Source organism: Helianthus annuus, chromosome 3, assembly GCF_002127325.2.
Source record: "Helianthus annuus cultivar XRQ/B chromosome 3, HanXRQr2.0-SUNRISE, whole genome shotgun sequence".
Lineage (NCBI taxonomy): Eukaryota > Viridiplantae > Streptophyta > Magnoliopsida > Asterales > Asteraceae > Helianthus > Helianthus annuus.
The window spans coordinates 169,993,786-170,012,651 of record NC_035435.2 but is presented as its reverse complement, the minus strand read 5'-3'; the positions used below and the strand labels follow the sequence as shown (position 1 = coordinate 170,012,651).

The 18,866-nt window shown below is 40.2% G+C and overlaps 1 long non-coding RNA gene across 1 annotated transcript; it reads right to left on the bottom strand.

Moving 5' to 3' along the window:
• Positions 1-8,848: 8,848 nt before the first annotated feature.
• On the bottom strand, positions 8,849-12,912 carry LOC118490261. Its single transcript, XR_004888944.1, has 2 exons — positions 12,621-12,912; positions 8,849-11,992 (listed from the first exon to the last, which is right to left on the bottom strand). It is a non-coding gene; the product is annotated as an uncharacterized LOC118490261 (long non-coding RNA).
• Positions 12,913-18,866: the final 5,954 nt, after the last annotated feature.

Genomic DNA, 18,866 nt, shown 5'->3' with positions numbered 1-18,866 from the left:
AGTTCTCAACTCGCAATCTGGGCCGAGACTAAGTATAACAGATTTCCTTAATTAATCAGTAACAATCATTCCGTAATTTCAGCTAACAACTTAGTAGTTTCGAAAATCAGACCAAATCGATAATCATTCCATATTCAAACACATTCATAACATCTTCATCATCAATCTAAGAACAGCAGTTCAATATCATAAGGGACATAAAAATCGAATCATATGATTAATGGTTTAAGGACTATCATGCAACCCTAGTAATGATCAAACTCATACATGTGGCAGCCGATATATATATACATCCGTGTGGTTCTAAGTCATGCAATCCGATTCATAATAAAGTGCACATGTGAGCCGGTTTCGTGACAAGTAAACATGTATCAATCAATCAGCATAATCAATCATGCTAAACAAGAACCCTATGTCTTCATGCATGACTATTATAACACACATCAAAACATCAACAACAATTAATCAAACACTAACCGAAAGATAAAGGATGATCCGAATCCAACAGTAAGGATGAGAAGGTTTATTCGGCTGCCTTGGTTCCGAGTCGAGAGGGTGTTTGGTGTGTGTGTGTTCTTGATTGCAAAGTTGTGAAACTAAAACCCTAAAGGTGTGGGTGAACATGTATACGTATGGAATGGAAGTGGGCCGAAACCCCCACTTGGGCTACCTCATGGTCTCGAGTCCAACTATATGGACCGAGTGGATTTGTGCAATCGAGTAGGTGTTGTGCGATTGGGCCGTTTATAAACATACATACATTACCCAAGGCACGTATCAACATAACATTCATATAATCACAAAGTTCACATAAACACGTAATGATACACAAAGTAGGTTCGAAGTACGAGTTGTCACATTATCCCCAACTAAAAAGAAATTTCGTCCCGAAATTTGGTACGCACTCACTGAGGGAGCTAGGTAAGTTGTATCGTTCACTGGTTTTCCTGGGGTGTCACATCCTCCCCCCGTTGATCTGGAATTTCGTCCCGAAATTCCAAAGTTGTAGCTTCAGCCTCAGTAGTGGTTGCGTTGTTCGTGAATAACTGGGGATACTTTTCTGTCATCCTGTCTTCGCGTTCCCAGGTGTACTCTGGGCCACGTTTGGAGTTCCAACGAACTCGGACAAGAGGGATTCTCTTGTTCTTGAGGACCTTAACATCCCGGTCCGTGATTTCAACTGGCTCCTCGACGAACTGCAACCGCTCTTCGATAGTGAGTTCCTTAAAAGGAATTATGAGGGTCTCCTCTGACAGGCACTTCTTCAGATTCGACACGTGAAAGACATTGTGAACTGCACCGAGTTCAGCTGGTAAGTTTAGCTTGTAGGCCACCTTGCCTATTTTCTCAATGATCTCGAATGGTCCAACATACCGCGGATTTAGTTTGCCCCGTTTGCCAAAACGTACCACACCCTTCCAGGGTGAGACTTTAAGTAAAACCCGGTCCCCGACCTGAAATTCCAAAGGCTTTCTACGCTTGTCCACGTAGGCTTTCTGACGGTCGCGTGCTGCCGCCATGCGTTGTCGTATTTGTGCAATCTTTTCTGTGGCGTCCACTACAATCTCTGGACCCGTAATCTGACTATCCCCCACATCTGCCCAACAGAGAGGTGACTGGCATTTACGTCCGTACAATGCCTCGAATGGAGCGGCTTGTATGCTGGTGTGATAACTGTTATTGTATGAGAACTCCACCAAAGGGAGGTGCTTTTCCCAGCCGTTGCCGAAATCAATAACGCATGCCCGAAGCATGTCTTCAAGAGTTTGGATCGTTCGCTCAGACTGCCCATCTGTCTGAGGATGATATGCTGTGCTCATGTCTAATCGTGAGCCGAAAGATTTGTGCATCGCTTGCCATAGTTCTGATGTGAATCGTGCATCCCGATCCGAAATGATGGAGGTGGGCACCCCGTGCCTCGAAACAACTTCTTTAAGATAGACGTCTGCGAGAGTGGAGAACTTATTCGTTTCCTTTATAGCCAGGAAGTGTGCAGACTTGGTGAGTCGATCCACGATCACCCATATGGTATCATTCCCACGCTGGGATCTGGGTAGGCTTGTAACGAAATCCATGGAAATTTCTTCCCATTTCCATTGCGGTATCTTGGGTTGCTGAAGTAGGCCCGCTGGTTTCTGATATTCTGCCTTGACTCTTGCACAGGTCAAGCATTTGCCGACATAAGTGGCAATGTGGGCCTTCATGCTAGGCCACCAATAAGTAGATCTGATGTCGTGGTACATTTTATCCGATCCTGGATGTACCGAATAGCGAGACTTGTGAGCTTCATCCATTACTAGCTCGCGTAGACCACCATAAAGTGGGACCCAAATACGCCCCGTTACATAGTAGGCACCGTCTGCCTTCTGTTCTAATCGTTGCCTTGAGCCGCGTAGGGCTTCAGCCCTGACGTTTTCTGGTTTCAATGCTTCTGCCTGAGCATCTCGTATCTGTGTAGGAAGGCTAGACTGAATCGTAAGCTGTAGCGCTCGCACGCGCTTAGGTAGAGTGCCTTTCCGACTGAGGGCATCAGCCACAACATTGGCTTTGCCTGGATGGTACTTGATGGCGCATTCGTAATCGTTAAGTAGTTCAACCCATCGTCGTTGACGCATGTTCAATTCCTTCTGCTTGAAGATATGCTCGAGACTCCTGTGATCGGTGTAAATTGTGCACTTGGTACCGTACAGGTAGTGTCGCCATATCTTGAGTGCAAAAACAACAGCTCCCAGCTCTAAATCGTGCGTCGTGTAATTCCGTTCGTGAATCTTAAGTTGGCGCGAAGCATAAGCGATAACCTTGTCGCGCTGCATTAACACACATCCAAGACCCTGAATGGATGCACCACAATAAACCACGAAGTCGTCTGTGCCCTCTGGCAAAGAGAGGATAGGTGCACTGCAAAGTCTATCCTTTAGGTGTTGAAAAGCAGTTTCCTGAGTGTTGCCCCAACGGTAGGTGACACCTTTCTGTGTCAGTAGCGTAAGCGGTTGAGCAATCTTTGAAAAGTCCTTAATAAACCGTCTGTAGTAACCCGCCAAACCCAAAAATTGGCGTATTTCCGTTGGTGTACGTGGTGCAGGCCAGTTTCTGATCGAGTCTACCTTGGATGGGTCGACATGGATCCCATCCTTGTTCACTACGTGGCCTAAGAAGTGGACTTCACGAAGCCAGAAGTCGCATTTCGAAAACTTAGCGTACAGCTGTTCCTTCCGTAGGAGTTCCAGAATAAGGCGTAGATGCTGCTCGTGTTGCTCCTGACTCTTGGAGTAGATCAGGATGTCGTCGATGAAAACAATGACGAACTTGTCAAGTTAGGGTTTGCACACCCTGTTCATAAGGTCCATAAATACGGCAGGCGCGTTCGTTAACCCGAACGGCATGGCAAGAAATTCGTAGTGACCGTAGCGAGTTCTGAATGCAGTTTTGGAGACGTCCTCCTCGCGGACTCTCAGCTGATGATAACCTGACCTCAAATCTATCTTGGAGTAATAACACGACCCTTGCAACTGGTCGAATAAGTCGTCTATGCGTGGAAGAGGATAACGGTTCTTCACCGTCACCTTGTTGAGTTCACGGTAGTCGATGCACATTCTGAGCGTACCGTCTTTCTTTCTCACGAATAACACTGGAGCTCCCCAAGGCGAAGAGCTTGGACGAATGAAGCCCTTTTCCAAGAGCTCTTGTAGCTGCTTTGACAGTTCCTCCAATTCTGATGGAGCTAGACGATATGGTGCGCGAGCTATGGGTGCTGCTCCTGGAGCGAGCTCGATTTGAAATTCGACCTGACGGTGAGGCGGTAATCCAGGTAAATCTTCAGGAAACACCTGAGGGTAGTCGCGTACAACTGGAATGTCTTCCAATTTCTTTTCCTTCGCTGATGCATCTGAAACGAGTGCCAAGATTGCGGTGTGACCCTTCCGCAGACACTTCTGAGCCTTTAGGAAAGAGATGATGCCAACCACAGCACCACTCTTATCGCCTTGAACTTCGAGAAGTTCCTGACCAGAACGTGGAATACGAATGAGCTTCTCACTGCATAAGATCTCTGCCTGATGTTGGGATAACCAATCCATCCCTATGACGATATCGAAGCTTCCCAAGACTATGGGAATGAGGTCGATGGAGAAAGTTTGACCGGCTAAGACGATACTACAACCCCTGACTATCTGCGTGGCTTCTAAGCTCTTACCATTAGCTAGTTCTACTACATGTTTGGTGTTTAGGGGTGTTGATGTACGTTTTAACAATTTACTGGCTTTCACAGAAATATAACTTGTATCCGCCCCCGAATCAAATAAAACAGTAACATAAATATCGTCAAGGAGAAACTTACCCATAACCACATTGGGATCGTTCATTGCGTCTCCTCGTCCTAACACGAAAGCTCGACCCCTTGCCTTGTTGCCATTGTTGTTGTTGTTCCCACCGTTGTTGTTTTTCCCGTTGCCCTGGTTGTTGTTGTTGCGATTCTGGTTCTGGTTCAGTTGAGGGCAATCACGTTTGTAGTGGCCTTCAGCCCCACACTGGAAACATCCCCGGTTTCCACGCTGTGGCTGCTACTGCTGTGGGTTCTGAGGAGCTGGTGGTGGAAGTTGCTGGTTCTGATTAGCTGGTCGTGAGCTTCTACAATCCTTAGCCTCATGACCCATCTTGAGGCATCTTTGACAACGTTCCCTGCGACATCTTCCACTGTGGTGTTTGTTGCACCTACTACACCATGGGTGAGTTCCCCAATATCCACCCTGTACCTGACTACCTGATGGTTGCTGATTCGGACTCTGGTAGTCGTTGGTCCTACGCTGCTGTGTTTGGGACTGAACAGAAACTGATCCCTTGCTGGAATCCCCCTCCCATTTTCTCTTGTTGTCACTGGGAGTAGCAGAAGTAGTGACAGCAGTAGTGGTGGCACTGACGCGTTTGGGCAACTTGTTCTGTTCCACCGCCTGATCCGTGAGGCGATGAGCAAGACGCTGAATATCTTGAATGTTGTCGAGGTTAGCCGATGTAACATAGCTCTGAATTTCTGAGGCTAGACCCTTGAGGTACAACTCGATGCGCTTAATTGGAGGGTCCACCATAGTGGGACACAAGATAGCCAGTTCGTTCGATCGCTTCGTGTAAGCTTCTATCTCCGACCCCGTCATCTTCAAGTGATAAAACTCATTCTCCAACTTGTGAATATCATCCCTTGTGAAGTACTCACGTTTGATAAGTTCTTTGAAATCATTCCAGGGTGTGGCGTTAGCAGCTGCCAACCCTAAGATCTGAACTTGGGCGTTCCACCAAGTTAGTGCTATTCCTTCTAGCGTGCCAGTGGCGTACTTGACCCTGCGAGCCTCAGGGCATTCACACATCTCGAACACTAACTCTAGCTTCTCAAACCAGTGGAGGAGTCCCACTGCCCCCTCTGTGCCGCTGAAGGTACTTGGACGACAGTCCATGAAGTTCTTGAAAGTGCAGACAGGTTGCTGCGCGTGTTGACCTATTGTGTATGAATAGGACGAGGTTAAATACGAGAGTTAATGCAGGATCTAAGAATCCTAGTGTGAGTCTGTATTGCAGGGTATACTACCTGCTTAACTGCTTGTGCAGCTGCAAGTGCCGCAGCAACTTGAGCTTGAACGAGAGCCTCTAGCTGGGCTTGAGTCATGTTAATTCGTCCAGACATGATCTTCATTGTAAAAGTAGCGTAAGTGAGAATGGTTCGCGAGTAGGGCGATGACAGAAAAGCGTAAGCACGTAGGTGTTCTCATGTAATAAAGTCATGTGTATCTAAGCGTAATACGAGCAAAGTTCTATATAGTTCTAGCAAGCAGGTAATAAACATAAACCTTATTACCTAGGATGTCGAGTCTTGCACGTGGAGCGAAGCGTCGTTGTGGATCGTTGAGAGCACTGTTCTGGTTATAGTCTGGTTTTAATAAAAACGTTTTCCCATATTAAAACCGAGTTCTCTATAACCAATGGCTCTGATACCAATCTGTCACATCCCCAAAATCCACACGCGGAGTACCACCGCTTGGAGGCGTGACATGAACAGGATCAAGCCATCAATCATATTGAACAAGTATATAATAGTTAAAGTAGTTCAAAAACCCAAATCAATACGATTGATGTTCAAACCAAACTTTGTTTAAGTAGCGGAAGCATAATAATGAAAACCCAAAATAAGTTATAAGTTCAAATGTCGTTCACGATCCGTATCCCACAACGACCTGCTCCTCCCTGTGCAAGCTCCATAATGTACCTAAGGTCCTGCAAGGCATGCAGCAGATAATCAACAACTAGTTGAGCGAGTTCACAGTTAACAGTTCAGTAATAGTATAGTGTGCGTAGCATTTTGTTCGTTTGTTAAGTCGTGTATCGTTTAGTTCGTATCGCGGCCTCCCAGGCAGGTGTGCGAAGATATCAGGGGATGTTCCTCCCGAGTATTCTAGACTAGGTTTGTTTGTATCGCGGCCTACCAGGCAGGTGTGCGAAGATTAGCAGATTTCAGTTCGCGGCCTTCCTAAGGCAGGTGTGCGAAGTCAGTCATAATATCGCGGCCAACCCTTGGCAGGTGTGCGAAGATCGTTCAATAGGTGTTACTAGTCTAGCAGTAGGTTCTATCATCTATGTATGTACAGTAAATCATTAAATCCCCATTCCCACCCTGGGAACCCCATGCCTTGGCTTGTGTGAACTCACCTTGGGTTGCTCGGCAGATACACAGAAAGTACAGGTAAGCTAGTAAGTGGTCAACCACGTCCTATCATGGTTATTATACAAGTCAGGTTCGTATATAACACGTATGTTCTACTCGTATTGTACACAAAAGCAATCATGGCAATTCACATACGTATCAGCAGTCCAATAGAAATCAGATAACAATTTCCAAGTATTCGGCCCAAACAGTTGGGCTTGTAACAGTAAAAGTCCAATAGCAAACATAGTCAGTCTCGAGTCGAGACTATCGGTCTCGAGTGATGCTGGTGTCGAGATCTCGTGTCGCAACGAATGAGATCTCGAGTCGCAACAGGGGTGTTCTCGAGTCGCAAGAGCTGGTCTCGGTTTGTCATGGTCCGGTCGAGATCACACGGTCTCGAGTCGCAAATCCGGGCCCGCAACCAGGGTCTCGTGTTGTGCTGCTTGTGGTCTCGAGTCGAGACTAGGAGTTCTCGACTCGCAATCTGGGCCGAGACTAAGTATAACAGATTTCCTTAATTAATCAGTAACAATCATTCCGTAATTTCAGCTAACAACTTAGCAGTTTTGAAAATCAGATCAAATCGATAATCATTCCATATTCAAACACATTCATAACATCTTCATCATCAATCTAAGAACAGCAGTTCAATATCATAAGGGACATAAATATCGAATCATATGATTAATGGTTTAAGGACTATCATGCAACCCTAGTAATGATCAAACTCATACATGTGGCAGCCGATATATATATACATCCGTGTGGTTCTAAGTCATGCAATCCGATTCATAATAAAGTGCACATGTGAGCCGGTTTCGTGACAAGTAAACATGTATCAATCAATCAGCATAATCAATCATGCTAAACAAGAACCCTATGTCTTCATGCATGACTATTATAACACACATCAAAATATCAACAACAATTAATCAAACACTAACCGAAAGATAAAGGATGATCCGAATCCAACAGTAAGGATGAGAAGGTTTATTCGGCTGCCTTGGTTCCGAGTCGAGAGGGTGTTTGGTGTGTGTGTGTGTTCTTGATTGCAAAGTTGTGAAACTAAAACCCTAAAGGTGTGGGTGAACATGTATACGTATGGAATGGAAGTGGGCCGAAACCCCCACTTGGGCTACCTCATGGTCTCGAGTCCAACTATATGGACCGAGTGGATTTGTGCAATCGAGTAGGTGTTGTGCGATTGGGCCGTTTATAAACATACATACATTACACAAGGCACGTATCAACATAACATTCATATAATCACAAAGTTCACATAAACACGTAATGATACACAAAGTAGGTTCGAAGTACGAGTTGTCACATTCAGCTTGCAGAGCTTCAGACCACATCTTCAGTTGCAGACATGGAAACAGATGAAATCAGCTTGCAGACAGTTTATGTCTGCAAAAACAAACAACACCGTAGAGAGAGTGAGGAGAGAGAGAAGGCTATATGTGTGTGATATTAATTTTTTAAGTTTATATTTTGTTTTGTTTATTAAAATCTTTAAATAAAAGAGTAAAAAGACTAAAATACCCTTGTGTTACCTAATTTAACAATAAAAATTAACTAGGTTAGGACTAAAGGACATAACGTGTAAGGGTTTGCAAACATCGAGTATGTTTTTTGTACTTATTGAAGATAAAGGACATAGTTTGCAATCTGGTGTCAACATAAAGGACGATTTTTGTAATTTACTCAATTTAGAGAGAAGGAGAATAATGGAGAATGCTCTGCATTCCACAAGGTAAGGAAGCAATCTAATAAATGGATAATAAAGTTACGACAGTGACATTATAGTCTAGTGACATCTTGAGTGTGAGATAAGGCTTAGTAGAGTTGGATATGATCGGGTGATTCCGCTGGTGGCACGAAGATACTAAAATAGTCCGTCAGTGATCCAAATTTGCATGTTAAAAAAAAATAATAAAATTCCACTAGAGTACAAAAGAATGATAAAAATACAAGTTACATCCTTTATTCACAATATTATACATTAACATGATCTATTAAACTATTATATTATCGTTTTTTAATATCTTAAATTGTCACTAAAGTATTTCCTTTGATATTGGTTGATTACATTTATGTTACTCTGTCACGTGTTTTTAATTAACTATATAGTGTTCCCCTTTGAAAAGTAAAACAAAGTTAAAACTCAAAACCTCATCATCTATCATAACTTGTCTTGTGGGACCGATAAGTGTTTACATTTAAAAAGGTAACGACCAAAAAGAAAAAGAAAACAAAAATTAGGTTTTTGTCAAATAATAAGACTTTTGGTTCATACTTTTCAATTCCGGTAAGACTTTTGGGCCATACTCTTAGACCGATACAAAGAATAAACACGTAAACCACAGTTATCCTGATATGTCGTTTGATTCTTGGTCTTTTAATTAAAGCCTGTAACATGGATTGATAGAGTGACAGAATCCGTGCATCAAATACGCGTAGTCAGTTACGTTATTGTAATGGATTACACACATCATTATATACATGTGTATTTACACTCATCATTTGTTAAAAGTAAAAAAAAAATCAAATATGTGAACTTAAATGCATCATTGTGTTACAGATTAGACACGCTTTTATATACCTTTGCGTAAAAACTCGCTCAACAACGAATCAAATATGTGAAGTTAGGTGTGCTGGTATGTACATGTGTGGATTAGACAAATAACGAATCAACGTTATTGTAATGGATTAGACACATCATTAACGCATCTTGAATCCTTTTATTCAGAATATTCTAATATTCTAATATTAATATTTTCTTCATAATCATATTAGACTCTAGTTATATATGAAAAAACCACACAAAAAAATGTTTTTGTTCGACCCAAGTCCCAACCCATACCAAAGAATTACCCCTTTGACCCGTCCATTTTGCCACCTCTATGCAGGATTAGAAGAATCTTTTGAAACATAATAAGTGGCTGAATAAATACTAGATACTTCACCTGATTTCGTTCAAGATTTGTAGAGACCCGTTCCAGAGCCTGAGCACTTTCCTTTATAAGACCATGGGGCATGGGTTGACACGTGGATATATAAATACTAAATGTAAATATGCATAGATATATAAGAGGCTGACACATGGCTAGTGTTGAATAAAAAAAAAGTTAAAGAAAGAACAAACCGTTGTACTGTCTAGCCAACATGCAACTCCTCGACACGACCCGACGCCTACTCGCAAAAATTCGATCAACCTAGCATCGACCAGACATGTCTAGACCCGACACGTTAACGATCCGAAACGTCTCAACCCGACCCATTAACGGTCTGGGCTGTTAACGACTCAAAACGTCTGGACCCCGTTAAAGGCCGAAATGTCTCGATTCGGCTTGAAACATACCGAATTGACCTAACCCATTAACGTCCCGAAACGTCTCGACCCGATCTAGCTCATGACCGAGGTTATGGATCAAAAGGACCATAGCCGCTGCCTCGCCATAGTATTGGCTGATATAGTTTCCATGGTTATGAGGATATCAAAGAAAGATATACATGCTCTTGTTTCAGCACAACCATTGGTTGATGGTAATTCTACGACCCTTGCAAAAATGAGATGCTTTTCTGTGAATTTCGGACTTGAAAGTGAAGAAACATACTCGTTAACACGGGTTAAGAGAGACTGGGATGAGAGTCTCTATTTAATTAGGAGAGACAAACGATAAACTCCATGATTTGATGTATTATGATAGTCCAGATGACATAAGGAAGCAAATAATGATGAATTTTTGAAAGAGGGGTAAGCAATACCCAATTTTGGGAGCAATGAACTTCAACGGTTTTAACGCAAAAAAAGCACTTGATCTGGTTCCACGCAAGTTAGGCTTCAGCCTACCTAAAATCCATAAAAGAAAAGGTAAAGGGCTTAAAAGAAAAGTCGTAGAAGAAGAAGACCAGGAACATGCTCTATTAATCTATGGATGCAACACAACGAATACATACAAAAAGATAAGCACTATTGCTATGTTACAAACTCACATGACAAGACATGGGGTGTTAATGGATGTTCCTTGGTGTGCATAAATGCTTTTAACTACATCATGGTCCCGATATATCATGTTCTAGCAACTACTAAGGTGTATGTGGCATTAACGGTATGTTGCGAACTTTTAAACGTGTAGTTTGATTTTTCTTTTTTACTAATCTTTATTTTCAAATGCATGCATCATTTGTAGTTTAAAACAGTTAACGCCGAGTCTATGTAGTGAAAAGCGAGCTAGGCGTGCGCCTAGACGCTCAGGCGCAGCGAGGCGCACCTAAAGCGCCTGGTTTAGGTGAGGGAGATCCAAACATATTCTTCAAAGATGAACAAAAAAAAAATCAATCCTCAATGCCTTTCATGGGGCATTGATGATAAAAAGGTTTTAAAAGATCGTACTACTTTAGGGGCGCCTCGCTGTGCCTGAGCGCCCTAGCTCGTTTTTTACAACATAGACTCGTCGTTAACTGTTTTAGACTACAAATGATGCATGGATTTGAAAATAAAGATTAGCAAGAAAGAAAGATCAAACTACACGATTAAGAGTTTGCAACTTACCGGTAATGCCACATAAACCTTAGTAGTTGCTAGAACATGATATCGGGACCAAGATGTAGTTAAAAGCCTTTATGCACACCAAGGAACATCCATTAACACCCATGTCTTGTCATGTGAGTTTTTAACATAGGAATAGTGCTTATCTTTGTATGTATTCGTTGTGTTGCATCTATAGATTAATAAAGCATGTTCCTGGTCTTCTTCTTCTACGACTTTCCTTTTAAGCCCTTTACCTTTTCTTTTAGGATTTTTAGATAGGCTAAAGCCTAACTTGCGTGGAACCAAATCATGTGTTTTTCTTTTTTTGCGTTAAAACTATTGAAGTTCAAAGCTCCTAAAATTGGGTATTGCTTACCCCCCTCTTTCCAAAATTCATCATTATTTGCTTCCTTATGTCATCTGGACTATCATAATACATCAAATCATGGAGTTTATCGTTTGTCTCTCCTAATTAAATAGAGACTCTAGTCCCGGTCTCTCTTAACCGGTGTTAACGAGTATGTTTCTTCACTTTCAAGTCCGAAATCCACAGAAAAGCATCTCATTTTTGTAGGGGTTGTGGAATTACTATCAACCAATGGTTGTGCTGAAACAAGAGCATGCAGATCTTTCTTTGATATCCTCATAACCATGGAAACTATATCAGCCAATGCTATGACGAGGTTGCAGCCTTGGTCCTTTGGATCCAAAACCTCGGTCATGATGCCCCCTTCGTTGATGACATAATCAAAGTCTTCCGATTCTAAAACCTGTAGCATATTAAGAATACATTTCATAAATAACAAGGAAAGCATTAAAAGTGTTTATTAGGGGTTAAACGGGCCGTGTTCGTGGGTTGGCGGGTTCAACCCGACCCGAGTCCGAAAATTTTAGACTAACCCGAACTCGAAAATCGTGTCATACAAATGAACACGAACACGACCTGAATATTCGCGGGTTGACTCGAACACAACCCATTCAGCCCATTTTTTTTTCCAAATTAATATATTAAAATTTACTACATAAAACACAAATGTACATATAATTATGGCATAAAATACAATATAAATAGGTTAAACGGGTCAACCCACCAACCCAGCCGGGTTGACCCGTTTAGCTAAACGGCTTTGTGGGTTCAACCCGAAACTGACCCGACCCGTTTAGCCTAAACCCAAACCCCTGAATTTCGGAAATTTACAACCCTAATCCTAAATACATCATAATCCACCTACAATGTTTCAGAAAAAAAATATGTATATATACTTTACTATTTGGAAGTTCAAAGTTCAAACATACAATCATATTTCAGGAAACATTGCAAGCAAATTGAAGAATTTGATATACTTAACAAGCAAATCGATCTTTCTGTTTGAAATAAGCGATAAAAGTAGAACTCACTTCATCCATTCACGGGGGGAAACGTCAATAAAGCATACAATCGGCAGTGAAAGGACCCAAAAATTGAAGTCGTAAACTGTTTGGACTTTGGAACCCCAAATTCGTAACCTGCAAATCTGGTTTTCCTGCACGACCTATAGAGCAGTTATCGAAATAATCAATAGAAGCTAAATGAATTCACAGAAGATCGAAGATCGAATGGCAGTGTTGGTGTGGTGAAAGCTCGAAATCGGAAACAGTTTTGAGGAGAGTACGGTAATCTGCTTGTAGAATAAGGAGTGAGAAGAAGACAATGAAATGGGACTGTGCTTGTACTTTGTACAGACAGACAGGTCGCGATCGTTGGTTGACCGCCTGACCGGTTCAAACCGACCCAAACCCAAAAATTTTACACAATCCAGAACCTAAAAATTGTATCATACATATAAACCCGAAAGTTTATGGGTTGCCCCGAACACGACTCATTCAACCTGATTTTTTTTTCTGAAATTAATATATTAAAATAAAATTTACTTAAAAAACACAAATGTATATAATACAGTTATATTTAAATTATAAAATCTTATTTTAATTTATTACATAAAACATATTGAAAAAAATATAGTATATAATATAAATGTGTTAAATGGGTCAACCCGTCAACCCAACCAGATTGACCCGAACCCGACCTGTTAGCCTAAACGGGTCCTCAGGTTCAACCTGAAACTGACCCGAACTCGTTTAGACTAAACCTAAACCTACGAATTTCGTGTTAGATTTGTGTCGTGTCATAAATTCACACCCCTACTTGTACGGTAACCGTAATGTTCTTTTTTTACGATAGGCAACTATGTAAAAAACACACTTCAGCCACTAATAATCAAATACTAGTGAAGAATCCGTGCTTTACGGCGGAATCAGCAATTCCGTTAATTTTATGTTAGTTATGAGTCACTTAAAAGAATTAGGGATTCCATGTTGTGTTAGTTATGCTATGTCCTAAAATGATTCAAGATATTGGGTACCATTAGATATCTATTTATTTTAGATATAGACTATGGTTTTTAAAAATATATTTATATATATATATATATATATATATATATATATATAATCTTCCTAAGGATCTTACACAGCAACCTACATTTGCATATTTAAAGACATTAAAATGATTAAACAACATCCTCATATCTCCCCTCATAATGCTCAAAGAAGTCCTCCATAAATCACTCACACAAAGATGATAGGTACCAATTTGATATTCCAAGAAAATAAAAAGAACCAGAGCCCAAAGGAATGTTGTCACACCCCCAAAATCCACCATGCGGAGAACTACCGTTTGGAGGCGTGACATGACCAGGATCGAGCCACCAATCATACTGAACTATGTATTTAAGTAATTAAAGCCAACCACAATACGATTGGTGACCGAAAGCTAGTTAACCAAGTTTTAATTTAAACAGCGGAAGCATAAACGTAAAGTCCAAAATATAAGTCCATAGTTTATAAGTTAAAGTTTCAAACACAAGTTTAATAAGTTCATAAGGATTATATATTAAACACGGGACATAACCGTCCGTACACCACAACGACTCCTTCCTCGTGCAAGCTCCAAGCATTTAGCGACCTGTAAGGCATGTAACAACGAGTCAACAACAAAGTTGAGTGAATTCACAGTTGGTTGTTTAGTTATAGCATTCGTTTCGTAAATCATTTGTTCGTTTTGAAAACCATGTATCGTATGTGTTTGCATCGCGGTCTTTCTGACATGTTTGCGAAGATTAGTGGGGGTTTCCCATGTGTTACTAGACCACGCGTATCGACTGCTACGAAAATATAAGAGGTGCCCTAAGTCAATGTCTATCAGCATTGACCCTTTGCCCATAGTCCATTAGTACACGCCCGTCCGACTGGCACGGTGTGAGGTTTGTTAAACCTAATAGCGCTATTAACTAATGACCCGCTCGCCATAGGCCTCGGCGATTAAGTCGGTAAATGAGGGACTTAAAGTGATAGAGTTGATGGTCTTATGATCGTGTATGTAGGTTTTACGTACGTGCCCTTCAATCCGAGGACAGTAAAAAGTAGTTTAATAGTAATGATAGTACAAGTAGTTAATCAATCCCATTCCCAAACTCCTGGGAATCCCATGCCTTAGAAAGAGTGTGAACTCACCTCGGTTTGCTCGGTTAGATTCTCAATATAGCTAACAGTCAAGGTCGGTCAATCACGTCCTAATATAATTTACCAGTTAGTCATTTAGTGGCTTTCAAATAGAATACAAAGTTCCTACACGTATCTATCACACAACATGCATCGTCTTAATGGTTTATGCCCCTCTAAGTTTCCCATCCATTCCCCACTCAAAATCAAACATACGATAATGCACATAACATATATACCATGTTAGATCATTCGCGGATAGCACACTCGACATTTAGACACGCAAGTCACAACTTATATCAATTCAGCATTAATATTCAAAACCGGCTGTTTTCGGACGTTTTAATAAAATAGTTAAATTATTCCAAAAATTCCCAAATTTTTACAAGATGTCTCAAACTTTCCATATTTTGTTGTGTAAAAATATCGGGGTCCGTTTCACTACCAATATTTTATAAAAAATCATATTCCGGACTGAACTCAGATTTATGAATTTCTGACCACAGTCCACGGAACAATTTATTAAAAATTCATCGAGTGTCCGATTTACGAAATTCTAGTGGGGTAATTACACATGCATCGGTTGTCATCTACTGTACAAATTTCATGGTCCGATTCATCACAAAACTCAGGTTATGACTGAAAGCACGACACCCATTTATTGCTGTCAAAATTCAGGTTAAGTTGCTGTTACAAATTAACGCTTTAAAAATAGTAAACGAAGTCCAAAAATTACGATTCCGGTGCCATTAGAACCGTATTTCATAATATCACATTTTAGACTCAAAATATCAGTTTTTCATTGAGTTTATGACCTGTTTACAGCCAACTGAAGTTGGCTGTAAAACTTGGACAGATTCTTATTTTCAGTGTTTAACCTTCTAAATCGTGTTCGATCGATACCGTTAACAAGTTTAGTGGTCACAACAACATCAAACATTAATATTAACCAGTAAATTATCAAGGAAATCAGCAATAATCATATCCACACCAGATCTACATGATTTACACCACTAGTTACTCTTTAACCAACATGTTCAAGACTTTAGTGCAAGTTCTTTAGTGTTTCATAACTTTAATCATCAAATCACCTATTAACCACTTAAATAACATGAAGAACGAACGGATCTAAGTTCTTACCACTAGCTCAAGGCTAGGGAAGTTCGAGTGAAGAAATGTGGTGGTTAATAGCAAATAGAGAAGGTCCTTCCACTTCCGAGAGCACCAAGCTCCGTTGTATGACCCGTAGCACCTTTGTATGCTTGTAGAATGTTTGAAGGTGATCAAGTGATGGTGGTGGTGGTGGTACTAGGGGGCGGCCGAACAAGAGAAGGGAGGAGAGAGTTTGAGCGTGTTGATGAAGATAAGTGATGAATGTGATGATGGACTAGTGGTTTATATAGAGATTAGGATGGCATATGGCATCTAAGTTTGGTATATTCCTTACAAGATTTTTATAAAATATAACAAAGTAATCAAGGGTGGGACCCATGTCCCCTAATCATCCAACATGGGGGGGGGGGGGGGTAGTAGGTTAGGTGTTAACTAGTTTGATTACTAACTAGTTCTAATCTAAGTATTAGTTACATGATCTAGTTAGTAGATATTTTTAGGAGGTGTTATGATGTTCGGGGATCATAACTAATTCAGAAAAATAAAACAATGCCTCTGGTAATATTTTAGTGTTCCGGGTAATGTCCGGTTGTTCAGTTTGATACTGTTCCGTTAAAGTGCTTAATTAATTCGTAAAGTGTCTTTTATATATATTTTTGTAACCCTTTTAATTTCTAACACTTAGGAAGTCATAACAGACTATTTAATTACTTTTCTGTACACTATTAGTGTGTCAACATGCACATGTAAATATAACACAGATATCAGAAAGCAGTTACATAATTCCACACAGTCGTCAAGCACATTAATTATTATTAATAAATTGTACGGAATACATGGGATTTTGAGGGTTGTCACAAATGTCTTGAGATCCAAGAAAATAGAAGGAACCAGAGCCCAGAGGAATGTCTAGATATCGAATTATTTGGTAACTGGTTGAGATATCAAGACCGTTTGATATTTCATCCATGAGAACTCTAGATGGGCCCACCAATAGTTCATCGGCCAGTTAATCTACACTATTAGGTCAACTACAAACATGTTACATTTCTCAACTTTAGTGACTAATCTATATAAAATGAGATGCATTTGGGACATGTGACGTGTTATGGTGGAGCCTCAAGCTTATTTTGGGAGGGAATGAATTCTAGGCGTCATTGTGTTACAGATTAGACACGCTTCTATATACCTTTGCCTAAAAACTCGCTACAACAACGAATTAAATATTTGAAGTTAGGTGTGTTGGTGTGTACATGTGTGTAAAAACTCATTACAATAGCGAATTAAACCTACAAAGATTTAACACATTGTTGAATGGCTTTAAAGCATTGTTACAACCTTGGTTTAAAATAGCGCGAGGCGCTCCGAAGCGTTTTGATTCCAAAGGTTTTAGGCGAGGCGAGGCGAGAAGCGCGAAGCGAGAGTTTCACGTATGCGAGGCGTTCAAGATAAGCATTTGTGTGTGTGTATATATATATATATGGGAGGGTTATCTTGAGAACGCTAAATATTGCGAGAACCGTGAGAACGAATGAAAAAAGCAATCAAAACCAATTTTTTTAATACAAACCTCATTTTAATTAAGATACAACATCAAAAAAAAAAGAATTTACAACATCAAATAATTCATTTCTCCTTTCAAAAGCACTCTTTTTAGATTTTTTACACATGTGTAAATATAACAGATTTACACGTGTAAATGGCAAACTTACACATGCGTAAAAAAATTTTATTTACGAATTCACGTAAATTTAAACGTATAAATTAAATTTCTAACATTGTATTCGAATAATAATGATAAGTGTAGAAAAAAAATTTTGAATTTGAATTGTTTTTGACCAAGTTCTCGCGGTTTTTTCATTTGTTCTCACGGTTCTCACAATATTTAGCGTTCTCATTTAAACCCTCCCTTATATATATATAGGGGGCTGCTAGAATGAAAACCACCTCGAGTTGTAAGAACCGCGAGAACTACACCCCACGGGTGGGCGTTCACCATGATTTTTTTTACAACTAGATGTGTGTATTATAAACACAGCCGTAAAAAAAAAAAAATTTAAACGCCGCGGCCGAGGGGTAGTTTTTTACACCACAAGTTTGGTGTTTTTAATTTTTTTTCTTTTTTCTTTTTTTTTTTCACCAAACTTGTGGTGTAAAAAACTACCCCCTCGGCCGCGGCGTTTAAATTTTTTTTTACGGCTGTGTTTATAATACACACATCTAGTTGTAAAAAAAATCATGGTGAACGCCCACCCGTGGAGTGTAGTTCTCGCGGTTCTTACAACTCAGGGTGGTTTTCATTCTAGCGGCTCCCTATATATATATATAATATTTGTACACATCAATATGACTTATTCTCCTTGTTAATCAAAATAAACACAAAAACATGATTATAAAACACACTAAAACACATAAAAATATAGTTAAAACATACATTCAAGTCGAAACACACTTAAAACATAAGCATTCAAAAATAGTCTTTAATCAATAATCATCCTATTCAAGTGTGTTATTTGTTTTTAGGGTAAAGAACCCAAATCTGATGTGATTAAGGCCTCTTATGAAACCTTGTTGGAGCTGATTTAGAATACTGGGCCCAAATAAAACCCAAATTTGACCCGATTGGGCCTCTAGCGTCGCTTTACACGCCCAACGCTTCATGCTTAAAGCGTTGCCTACAAACACTTCAGTTTCAGGGCAAAAAAACATTTTTCCTAACACCTCAGCCGCTTCAAGCTCGCTTTTTTAAACCAAGGTTACAACTTGCACGTTGCAAGTCGTTTAGCTTTCAAGATGCTGCTCTTTGATCAATGAATTTTATTATATGCGTAGTTGTAAATTATTTCCCGTCTCGTTGTAATTAGCCGTGCGTCGGACCATATTAAACAAGTTAGTTTTTGTAATCGACACTGCATCACATTATACCCTTATACAATTAGCAACTTGAGTTATGTCCTATTTGTTTAAGAGTCACACCCTTTACTTCATTTT